The sequence below is a fragment of the Octopus sinensis genome, linkage group LG29 (assembly GCF_006345805.1).
Source record: "Octopus sinensis linkage group LG29, ASM634580v1, whole genome shotgun sequence".
NCBI lineage: Eukaryota > Metazoa > Mollusca > Cephalopoda > Octopoda > Octopodidae > Octopus > Octopus sinensis.
This window is the reverse complement of record NC_043025.1, coordinates 13,564,272-13,577,519: the sequence shown is the minus strand read 5'-3', so window position 1 is coordinate 13,577,519 and position 13,248 is coordinate 13,564,272. Positions and strand designations below refer to the sequence as shown.

Genomic DNA, 13,248 nt, shown 5'->3' with positions numbered 1-13,248 from the left:
AGATGCAGGAGGAAAGAGCGAGAGAAAGTTGTGGCAAAAGAGTCAGCAGAAGTTCACTATTACCTTTTGCCAGAGCCGCGTGGAGCTTAGGTGTTTCACTCATAAACACACACATCACCCGGTTCTGAGATTCGAACCCATGATACCTTGACCGCGAATCCACTGCTCTAACCACTAGGCCATGTGCCTCCAAGACTAGATTAGTGCTGCAACATGGATTAGCAACCATTATCTCGGCCTATGCCCTTCAGCCGGGGCTACCTGATGAACAGAAAGACCGATTTTATGACACCCTCATGCAGACTACCTCGATGATGAATGACAGGGACCTCTTTGTGGCTGGCGACTTCAATGGGCATTTTGGACAACATGCAGGGGTCTTCCATGGTGTACATGGAGGCTATGGTTTTGGTTCCCGCAATGAGAAGGGAACCAGGATGCTGGAGTTTTGCAATGCAAATGATCTTATGGTTTGTAATACTAACTTCAGGAAACCTGCCAGTCAATTAGTTACCTACCGATCTGGTGGACACACTGGTCAAATTGATCATGGTCTCACCAGAAAATGGGTAAGATGCCAAAACCTTCCCAGGTGAAGAATGCACTCCACAACATAGATTAGTAGTTAGCAACTTCAGGATCAGGGCTAAATGGATGCCCAGAAGACAACCAGCATGGAGAAGAAGGGTCTGGAAGCTTCAGGATCCTGCAAATGGACAGAGATTTAGACATATTACTTGAAGCTTTTGACCAAATAGTGGAGGATATAGCATCACATGAGGCAGAAGACAACTGGAGGTTTCTACAGGACAACCTGCTGAAGGCTACTGACCAGATCTGTGGATGCTGCAAAGTCCCCTCTCGACCTTAGGTAACGTGGTGGTGGAACAATGTAGTTGGCAGGGCCTTCAGGGAAAAGAAACAGGCATGGAAGGACTGGAAGAATGGTGACAGCAGAGAACTGTATCAGATCACCAGAAGGGAAGCTTGGAGACATTTTTACTTAGCCAGAGGGGAAGCATTTAAGAAAGAATTTGCCAATGTTCTGCACTGTGAGGACCAAAGACTTGAAGTGATCCGTGTTGCAAGACAATGTGTGAGAGAGAATCATGATGTCACAGGAGAGAAATGTGTCTCCGTGGTTGATGGCTCACTTGTATTTAAAGAGGCTGCGAAGAGAGAGACTCGGAGACACCACTATGATGTCTTGCAAACAACTTGCACATGCAAGTGCTACCAGTTAAAAGCTCCGTATACCGGAAGCTAGCAAGTGTATGGGGTCATCCGGAGAGAATGCGCGCTGTTTCGGGGCCTACCTCTCGACGGCATCAATGCGCACTGGCTCCCCTCACTAATATGAGGCCCCGCTTGCTAGATCAGCTGGTTATGAAGAACTCAATATACTTCTAGCCATCGTTCATCGTCTCTTTTTAACCAAATCCAGTGGCCTTCTCCACTGTAGATTGGATATCAGTCATGGTGGTATTGACTTTACGATGAGTTAGGCCTAGCGATAACAACAGTCGTCTCACGCTGTGTCCAACAAACTCTCACACCATCGAAATCCCAAAGCTATGAAATAATGCAGAATTAATTCAAAACAATGTGAATGCATAACCATTTCCTTTGGCAGATTAATCTGAACACGAAAGGGTTGAACATGATAAACAAATAAAAGAAATTTTTTTTGAAAAATTGCCTAATTTCCTTGAAATAGTTCATTCTGGGACACCCTCTTTTACTTGTTTCAGTCATTTGACTGCGGCCATGCTGGAGCACCGCCTTTAATCGAGCAACTCGACCCCGGGACTTATTCTTTTGTAAGCCCAGTACTTATTCTATCGGTCTCTTTTGCCGAACCGCTAAGTAAGGGGGACATAAACACACCAGCATCGGTTGTCAAGCAATGCTAGGGGGACAAACACACACACACAAACACATACACATATACTGGAGTAAACACATAAATGTGAAACAAGGTGGAAAAAAGAGTACTCAAATACCAGTGGTAGAGTAATATGCTTTATTTAAAAGCAGCAGAAAATTCAACAAAACCTGTTACTCTGAGTTTCACGTTTCCGTTCGTCGGACAGTTTTTGCAAATGGGAACATGAAACTCAGAGTAACAGGTTTTGTTGAATTTCTGCTGCTTTAAATAAAGTGTATATATATATATATTATATATATATATATATATATATATAATATATATATACATATTACGATGGGCTTCTTTCAGTTTCCGTCTACCAAATCCACTCACAAGGCATTGGTCGGCCCAGGGCTATAGTAGAAGACACTTGCCCAAGGTGCCATGCAGTGGGACTGAACCCAGAACCATGTGGTTGGTAAGCAAGCTACTTACCACACAGCCACTCCTGCGCCTTTATGTGTAAATGTGTTTGTTTTTTTTAGACTGTTTGTATTGTTTGAAGCTTTCATTGTGTCTGATGTCCTTCATCATTCTACTTCTGAGTGGATTTCGCAACTTTTGGGATCATTATCTTACAACTAAACAATCATAGGTCAGAAACCTATGCTTTATAAGGTGGTTGAGTTATCACACAATTTCATCAAGTATATTATATATGTTAATTTATGTTAATTTATGCAGCTACAAACATTATCAAAACACGACAAGAATATATTAATTCGATGTCATCTTTGTCTATCAAATATGGTATATGCACAGTCATTACCTTCACAGAATTCATGGACTATTTCGTTAATTTCTATAACTTTGTGATTTGAAAAGACACGTGAGGCCATAACCCATAGCCCCTACCTGGGACGTAGTCAGTCCACCTGTGCATACCTTCCTTCTTGGGACACTTGTGAAGACCTGTTAAGGCAAGTGAAAATCAAACCAAATCAAAATCGATGAACATCAATGGAATTTGTATTTTTGTGGTACCAGTGCTGGTGGCACATAAGAAAACCATCCGAACGTGGCCGTAGCCAGTACCGCATCGACTGGCCTCCGTGCTGTGGGCGCGTAACAAACACCATCTGATCGTGGCCGTGCCAGCCTCGCCTGGCCTCCGTGCCGGTGGCACGTAAAAAACACCATTCGAGCGTGGCCGTTCGCCAGCCTCGTCTGGCACCTGTGCCGGTGGCACATAAAAAACACCATTCAAGCGTGGCCGTTCGCCAGCCTCGTCTGGCACCTGTGTCGGTGGCACATAAAAAACACCATCCAAGCGTGGCCGTTCGCCAGCCTCGTCTGGCACCTGTGTCGGTGGCACATAAAAGACACCCACTACACTCACGGAGTGGTTGGCGTTAGGAAGGGCATCCAGCTGTAGAAACACTGCCAGATCTGACTGGCCTGGTGCAGCCTTCGGGCTTGCCAGACCGCAGTTGAACCGTCCAACCCATGCTAGCATGGAAAGCGGATGTTAAACGATGATGATGATGTATATTAGCAACAGAGGTGGTGTTAATATTGAGAGATAATACTGGGTCATCCCATAAATAATGCAGTTTTTCGATTACATGAATTAATAGTTGGAGGGGGTCAGGATAACCCACCTACATCAACTTACAACAAAAGCAGGTAGTAAGTTTACCTTGTCCTTATTCTTGGTGCAAGTTTCGAAGAGTGCAATTTGATTTCAACAGTTATTTTTTCAAAGCTATAATGGAAGTGACAAACAAGCATATTTTGCTTTATGAGTTCAATAAAGGCAACGAAAGTGTGAGGAATGGAAAGTGTGAGGAATATTAATGTAGTATCTGAGGATTTGACAATAAGTGAAAGCCAGTGTCAATGCCTCTTCTAGAAATTCCATGCCAGAAACTACAGCCTAGAAGACAAGTCTCGTCCTGGAAGATCTTCAGAGCTGAATGAGGATGTCCTGCAAAGCCTAGTGGAACAAAATCCCATTGCAACTGTTGAGGAACTAGCAGAGAAGCTTGGATTTGGTCATTCAACCATTCATTGACACCTGGATGCCATCGGAAAAGTCAACAAATTGATTCCAGGACAAAAGGTGTTCTTCCATCATGGTAATGCTCGGCTATATACAGCGAGGATGACATTCCAAAGGTTGGAGCAGTTTGAATTGGAAACGATGCCCCACCCACCATGTTCAACACATGGATGGAAAAAATATGAATTCTGTAGACGAGGTCAGAACAGTACCGGAGGAGTATTTTTTGTCACAGACAAGTGAATTTCGGAAGAGGTGCCTTGCAAGTCTACCAGAGAGATGGAAGAGCATTGTAGAAAATGAAGGAGAGTATATACTCTCCTTCAGGGACAAATCCTTGCCATCAGCAGCACTGAGACCACCTGATTTCGACCTTCCTTGGTCCTGTCAATGGTGGACACTCAGCCACTAGAGATAGCAGCCACTAGAGATATGTCGTACGTGAATGAGAGGATTTGCATCCCCAACCAAGAATTTTTGATGTAACACATGTCCTTGTGGAAGCTGTTGTGCGCGGCTGAAGAAGGCCACAGACATACATTATGCATTGTTATAAATCTGTCTAATAAAGGCCCGAAACATATGTACCGCTGAATCCTTCGCATCATGTTTTTATTTTATTTTGATCAATTTACTCCACCACCTACACCACCAAACGGTATACACAGGTGCTTATAATTATCAAGTACTCACCCCGAATTTCTATATATATATATATATGTATATTATATAATAATAATACTGTAATTGTTCCATTGTTGTTGTTTTTTTTGTTTCCCGTTTGGATTAAAAATATGTATATATATATATATGTATATATATATATATGTATCTGTATATATTATATATATGTATATATATATATATATATCTATATGTATATATATATATATGTATATATATATGTATGTATATATATGTATGGTATATATATGTATGTATATAATATGTATGTATATATATATGTATATGTATATATATATATATATGTATATATATATATGTATATATATATATGTATATATATATATATGATGTATATATATATATATATATATATATGTATATATATATATATATGTATATATGTATATATATGTATATATGTATATATTAGATATATAGTATATATATATATATATGTATTATATATATAGATATGTAGATATATTATATATGTATATAATATATATATATATATATATATAGATATGTATATAATATATATATATGTATATATATATATATATATGTATATAATATATATATATGTATATATATATGTATATATGAAAGCTAGAGTTAATTTTGGTGGTAGGCTCCCTGAATCTTTTGCTGTGGAAAATGGAGTGAAGCAAGGAGACCTTGATGCAGCCACCTCTTTTGCAATATACTTGCTGTTGTGTTGTCAGATGCTTTTCAAAACTCTGAGGAGGGTATTTACATAAAATATCAAACAACAGTGAATATTCTTCATCTGCCGTTGCCAGCCTCGCCTAGCCCCGTGCCGGTGGCACATAAAAAGCACCTCCGTCCGTGGCCGTTTGCCAGCTCCGTCTGGCACCTGTGCGGATGGCACATAAAAAGCACCATCCGTCCGTGGCCGTTTGCCAGCTCCGTCTGGCACCTGTGCGGATGGCACATAAAAAGCACCCACTATACTCATGGAGTGGTTGGCGTTAGGAAGGGCATCCAGCTGTAGAAACATTGCCAGATCAGACTGGAGCCTGATACAGCCTTCTGGCTTCCCAGATCCCCGGTCGAACCGTCCAACCCGTGCTAGCATGGAAAGCGGACGTATGATGATGATGATGACCAGACAGAAATTCAAAACGAAGGTTTTTACTTGCCTCATTAGGGAACTTTTGTATACTGACGATTGAGATCTTGTCAGTCATTCTGAAACAGGTCTGCAATCTCTTGTATTTGCATTCGCTTCGGCTTGTGATGATTTGGGCTTGACCATCGACTTGAAAAAAACAGTTGTAATGCATCAACCTGTGTGTGGTGCTGTTTGTAACCCCACTAAAATTTTTGTTAAGGGAAAGTTACTCACGGCTGTTGATTCGTTCGTCTAACTTGAAGGCTCTGTCCAAAATTATGGAAATCTTGATACAGAAATACAGCTGTGAATCCAAAGGACAACAAAAGCATTTGGTGGCCTGGAGTCATGTGTTTGGTGCCAGCGACCTCATCATCATCATCATCATCGTTTAACGTCCGTTCTCCATGCTAGCATGGGTTGGACGGTTCAACTGGGGTCTGGGAAGCCCGAAGGCTGCACCAGGCCAGTCAGATCTGGCAGTGTTTCTACAGCTGGATGCCCTTCCTAACGCCAACCACTCCGAGAGTGTAGTGGGTGATTTTATGTGCCACCGACACAGGTGCCAGACGAGGCTGGCGAACGGCCACGCTCGGATGGTGTTTTTTATGTTCCACCGACACAGGTGCCAGACGGTGGCACATAAAAAAACACCATCCGAGCGTGGCCGTTCGCCACATATAAATAAGAATACAGGGCTGGCTCTTTACAGATCATCCGTCTTACCATTCCTGTTGTATTCTTGTGAAAATTGGAATTGCTATGAAAAGCATTTTAAATTGTTAGAACAATTCCGCCAAAAATGCCTTCTTCGCATTTAAAAAAAAATCAAATGGAGTTCTTTTACTCCAAACACAGATGTCTTGCATTCTACAGCTGGATGCCCTTCCTAATGCCAACCACTCCAAGAGTGTAGTGGGTGCTTTTTACATGCCACCTGCACAGGTGCCAGACGAGGCTGGCAAACGGCCACGATCGGATGGTGCTTTTTATGTGCCACTGGCACAGGAGCCAGTGGGGAGGTACTGGCACCGATGCTGGTGTGTTTACGTCCCCGTAACTTAGTGGTTCGGCAAAAGAGACCGATAGAATAAGTACTAGGCCTACAAAGAATAAGTCCTGGGGGTCGATTTGTTCGACTAAAGGCTGTGCTCCAGCATGGCCACAGTCAAATGACTGAAACAAGTAAAAGGGTAAAAGAGTATATATATGTGTGTGCGTGTGTGTATAATGGGGAAATTGTAGAGAATGTATAAATAGATGGTGTATGTGTGCATACATATATATACATATGTGTGTCTCTTTGTATGTTTCTTGTTACAATTGTGCGATGATGGTGACCCTAAGTTGCGCCACAGGTTTTTCAATTTATGTAACATCATGATATTTTGCATTTATTAAATTGCTTTTCATGTTTTCTATTCAATACACGCTCACCCCACACCCCCAACACAAACCCATTCACACACCTATATACATACATTCCCCCCTCTCTTCCCCTCCCCCTTCTCCCCCCTCTTCTCCTCACTACACCATACGACTTTACACATCAGTCTGTCTCCGAGTAGACACACTCCTACTGCATCCCGGGGGTTACTCATTGCAATGGTTATGATTTGCTATATAACAATTACGAATCGTTATGTAACAGTTACAAATCGTTATATAACAATTATGGATTGTTATATAAGCTATGAATCGTTATATAATAGTTATGTATCGTTACGTAACAGTGATGAATCGTTATATAAGAGCTTAATCTTGGTGCTTGCTTTACTCCAACCAACCCTTACGATTCACACACATGACAAGGTAACACATTGCTTGCAATATTCGTCGTTAAATGCGTGCATGGTCCACATCTCACAGCTTAAAATCCACCCGAAGCGCTTCAGTTGCCAGGATAACTCTTATTGTTGTGGGTTACACATGGTTGGATTTCATATCCAACGAATGATCCCACTCAGTAGAGGACACGTGGGTTTGTGCTTAGGGTATCAGACTTGTGATTGGAAGATTTGGGATTTGATTCCTGAACCAGGTGACACATTGTGTTCATCATCACCATCATTATCATTTAATGTCTCCTCGACTGGCCTCAACCGATCACGGCCGTTGCCAGTCTCACCTGGCATCAGTGCCGGTGGCACGTAAAAAGCACCCACTACACTGACGGTGTGGTTGGCGTTAGGAAGGGCATCCAGCTGTAGAAACACTGCCGAACCACAAATGTCTTGGGCAAGTGTCTTCTGCTATAGCCTCAGGTCGACCAAAACCTTGTGAGTCGATTTGGTAGACGGAAACTGAAAAGAAGCCCAACGTATATATGTATGTATATATATACATATATATATATATATATATATGTGTGTGTGTGTGTGTGTGTGTGTGTGTATAAGTTTGTTTGTCCCCCCAACATTGCTTGGCAACCGATGCTGGTGTGTTTATGTCCCCGTAACTTAGCGGTTCGGCAAAAGAGACCGATAGAATAAGTGCTAGGCTTACAAAGAATAAGTCCCGGGGTCACTTTGCTCAACTAAAGGCGGTGCTCCATCATGGCCACAGTCAAATGACTGAAACAAGCAAAAGAATAAAAGAGTAACCTTTAGCACACAGCATTTTCTCTAGAATTGTTTCCCATGCCACTGCCCTGTAACTATAGGGGGAGATAACTCATATGGCGACATAATGCACCTACAGCATGCTAAAGGTCAAAGGACATACCTTTACCACCTAGAAAAGAATATATGAAAAATCTCATTGATAAGTCCAACTCAATTAATTCATCGCATGACCCTGGTGGTCAATTTAGTAATGATCTTAACCCATTAAGTCCCAATGTCCTATAAATAGGACACGAAATGAAAACCTTAAATAAGCTATATCACATTGTCGCAGTGTCCTGTTAAGAGGACACTGGGTATTTCCATTTCTACTCAAAGTAGAGGAGTTTTAATAATTGATTTTGTTTTTTTTCATTTTAACCTACTTTCAATTATTTGTGAAAATTTGAAAGCAACAGTCAGGGAGTTAAGTACGTTGGGACTTACTGGGTAAACAACATTCATCATTGTATGCTAAATTCAGCAATTAAAGATGTGATTTTCTACACCCATATTTTTGATATATATATATACATACATACACACACACATATATATGTATATACATTATATATATATATGTTATAAATAAATATATATCATCATCATCATCATCATCATCGTTTAACGTCCGTTTTCCGCGCTAGCACGGGTCGGATGGTTCGACCGGGGTCTGGGAAGCCAGGGGCTGCTCCAGGCTCCAGTCTGATCTGGCAGAGTTTATATATATACATACAAAACAATAAGAGAGAATCCACTATGTGGACGCTCTAACGCTAGATATAGATCCGCAAAGGGAATCCACCACCAAGGAATTGTTCTCAAGAATTAATTCAACACGCCAAGAACGTAAGCGAGCAGGACAAATAACGAAAAAATAGATTAACTCCAGCGTTAGAGCGTCCACATAGTGGATTCTCTCTTATGGTTTTGTATTAATATTTACTGTATCCCAGTCCTTTATACGCAAGGCCACTTGGTGTTTAAATCGATGTTATTAATTAATATTCAATTTTTTCACCCTTATTTTGACTTTAATTACATATATATATATAGGCGCAGGAGTGGCTGTGTGGTAAGTAGCTTGCTAACCAACCACATGGTTCCGGGTTCAGTCCCACTGCGTGGCATCTTGTGTCTTCTGCTATAGCCCCGGGCTATAACTGAAAAATTGTGGATTTGTATAAAGGACACACACACAGACATTTTGCTGTTTATATATAGAGAGATTATATGTCTGTCTATATATATATATATATATATATATATATAACTTTTCCTTCATTACCATAAATAAAAATGACACCAATTTTTTTCCCCTACACTTTTTTTCATGATTCTGAATATTTTCTTTCTCCTAAATTATTCCCAACTGTTTTTGATATATAAAAGTGCATACCTTACAAAATATTTGCTGATCTTGAGAAAGTCTCATCTCTCTTCTCTCTTGAGACTTTTGCCTTCTGTCTTCTACAATCTTCCTTGCTTTGTTTCTGGAGAGATTACATCTTTTCTTTGGTGACATCTTTCAATATTGTAGACAAAAAATTATGAACATAGAAAAAGTTATACATTAAACTCTATTTTTGTAAGCAGTTGTTTATGTATGTAGTATAAATAATGTTACAGTCTGATCAAAAGTGAAGCTATTATACCACCGAAAAAACATCGGCAGTCAAAAGTGAAAGAATTAAAGTGAGACATATTATAGTCTTATCAAAAGTGAAAGAATAAAAATGAAACTATTATACTGTTGAAAAAATATCAGAAGTCAAAAGTGAAACAATATTATACCGCTGAAAAAATTGGAAGGGGTGTATGGTGGGGTCTGTAGCCCCCTAGAACCTACTCCGGGTGATGAAAAAACCTTCATGCCAAATTTGGTATTATATCAGTGAAAAAAAAAAAAATTGGAAGGGTCATATGGGAGGGGGGCTACAAACCCCTATGCGGGAAAGGTTCTCGAGGTCTTTTCCGTAGGCTTTTCTATCCACGGAAAAACCTAATCTGTTTTCCCTTTTTACATTGACATTTCTGTGATACACGATCCCTATTGATCGTCCCCACTTTTTTTTCTTTTCACGATCCCTTTTGATAGGAATCCGACCCCTTTTCTTTTTCCTCCTCTTCTCCCCAAAAAGAAAAGCTCTACTTTGTATTTTGGCCCTTCTGTGTTCAGCCCTGCGTTGCCAATAAAGAAATCTATCTATCTATGACAGGCTTTTGACATGTCTACCTATTGACGTGTCAAGCTGTTGACATGGTCAATCCTTTCTGTCATTTCTGGTTTATGACAACTGGTCCATTTTTGGCTTCTGTTGTTCTGCTCAGTAGATTTCACCAATGCTGGTTGAAGAGAAATTTGTCAGTTCTTACTTCATACCTCTGAGCTAATGAAGGAGTCCTATACATGGTAGCTACAATTGCTAGAAACATCAGCCCAATCTCCCTCAAATCATACACTACTCTCTCATGTATGCATGCATCATTCATCATCATCATCGTTTAACGTCCGCTTTCCATGCTAGCATGGGTTGGACGATTTGACTGAGGACTGGCAAACCAGATGGCTGCACCAGGCTCCAGTCTGGTCTGGCAGAGTTTCTACAGCTGGATGCCCTTCCTAATACCAACCACTCTGAGAGTGTAGTGGGTGCCTTTATGTGCCACTGGCACGAGGGCCAGTCTGGTGGGACTGGCAATGGCCATGCTCGAAATGGTGTTTTTTACATGCCAACTCCACAGGAGCCAGTCCAACGGCACTGGCAACAACCTCATTCAAATGTTTTGTTCACGTGCCACCGGCTCAAGTGCCAGGTAAGGCGACACTGGTAACAATCACACTCAAATGATGCTTTTTACGTGCCACTGGCACGCAAGCCAGAGAGTCGCTGTTAGCGCTCAACTGGCACGGGTGCCAGTCATTGAATTTGGTTCAATTCCGATTTCACTTGCCCCAACAGGTCTTCGCAAGCAGAGTTTGGTGTCCAATGAGGGGAGGTTGGCATGGGTGGCAGTCGTCGAATTTGGTTCGATATCGAATTCATGTTATAATTCAGTTTTATTTCAAGATTTCTTGCCAAGAGAGAAAGAGCTGGTTTCTAGCCTAGATCCAACAACATCGACAAGGTATTTATGTTTGTATGTATATATAGGTGCAAGAGTGGCTGTGTGGTCAGTAGCTTGCTTACCAACCACATGGTTCTGGGTTCAGTCCCACTGCGTGGCACCTTGGGCAAATGTCTTCTACTATGGCCCTGGGCCGACCAAAGCCTTGTGAGTGGATTTGGTAGATGGAAACTGAAAGAAGCCCGTCATATATGTATATATATGTATATATATATATATAATATATATTATATATATATAGAATATATATATATATGTGTGTGTGTGTGTGTGTCCATGTTTATTCCCCTTACATCAGTTGACAACCGATGCTGGTGTGTTTACGTCTCCGTCACTTAGCGGTTTGGCAAAAGAGGACCAATAGAATAAGTACTAGGCTCACAAAGAATAAGTCCTGGGGTCGATTTGCTTGACTGAACACCTCTGATTCTATACCTGCAGGATCAACCACACAACCCCACCCCACCTTACTGACTACTTGTCAAACTACTACCACTGCTAATGCTACTACTCTGCTGACTACTACTACTACTACTACTACTGCTATTACTACTACTACAGTTAACTGGGGTGGTTGAAGTAGGTATGGTGGCAGTAGTGGTGGTCGTGGTTGTGGTTGTCATGGTTATGGTTGTCATGGTGATGGTGATGGTGGTGGATTGATGTAGCGATGGTGGTGGCAGTGGCAGTGGTCGTTGTGGTGGTGATGGTTGTAGTAGTGACGATGTGGTGGCGGTGGTAGTGGAGGTAGGGATGGTGGTGGTCGTGGTGATGGTAGTGATGATGTGGTGGTGGTGATGGCGGTGCCGGTGGGTGGGGGGGGATGATAGCAATTGTATTTGGTGGTTATAATGGTACAATTGGTGGCAGGGTAATTATTGGTTCTGGTGGTGGTGATGGTGGTGGTGTTGTTGTTGGTGTTGTTGTTGTTGGTGGTGGTGGTGGTGCAGCTGGTAACAGCCTTTAATGACCTGAAAGAAAAAGCAATTATCCAAAACAGAAAAAAAAATTGGTGTCAAGTGATAAACACACACACACACACGTCTGTCTGGGCATGTGTGTGGGTGTGGGTGGAAAGAAGCTTGCTTACCAACTGCATGGTGGTCATATATATATACATATATATATATATTTATATATATATATATATATATATATAGATAGATAGATATACATATATATATATATGTATATATATTTATATATTATAATATATATGTATATATATTTATATATAAATATATATATGTATATATATTTATATATAAATATATATATGTATAATATTATATATAAATATATTATATATATATAAATATAATATAATATATAAATATATATATATATATAATATATATATAAATATATATTATATATATTAAAATAAATATAATATATATATATATAATATTATATATATAGTTAAGTTAATAAGTTAATTTTTTGGCTCAAAAAGAAAAAAGCAAGGCCATGTAGGGCGACATTGAGTTATGTACAGGGTGGTGTTCATGTAAAGAGTTCAGGCCACTTGTGGTCAAGGGAGACTTTGAACCGAGCGGTCGTCGGCATCTTCACCATCTCATCCGGCAGCTTATTCCACGGATCCGCAACCCGGACGGAGAAAGCCCCTCTCCTTCGATTGAGATGAAATCGTCGCAGATAGAGCTTCTCGGAGTGACCCCACAGCCGACGCTCTGGAGCAGGAGTGAAGAACAGCTCTTACGAGGGGTTACACTTTCCGCTTATGATGTTGTGAGCAAAT

The 13,248-nt window shown here is 40.7% G+C and overlaps 1 protein-coding gene across 1 annotated transcript in view; it reads right to left on the bottom strand.

Moving 5' to 3' along the window:
• Positions 1-9,883, bottom strand: part of LOC115226139 (sodium- and chloride-dependent GABA transporter ine-like) — a 103,269-nt gene extending 93,386 nt beyond the window's left edge. The window contains exon 1 of the mRNA XM_029797128.2: positions 9,757-9,883. The gene's annotated coding sequence lies outside the window, so the exon portion shown is untranslated. The remainder of the gene's footprint in view (positions 1-9,756) is intronic.
• Positions 9,884-13,248: the final 3,365 nt, after the last annotated feature.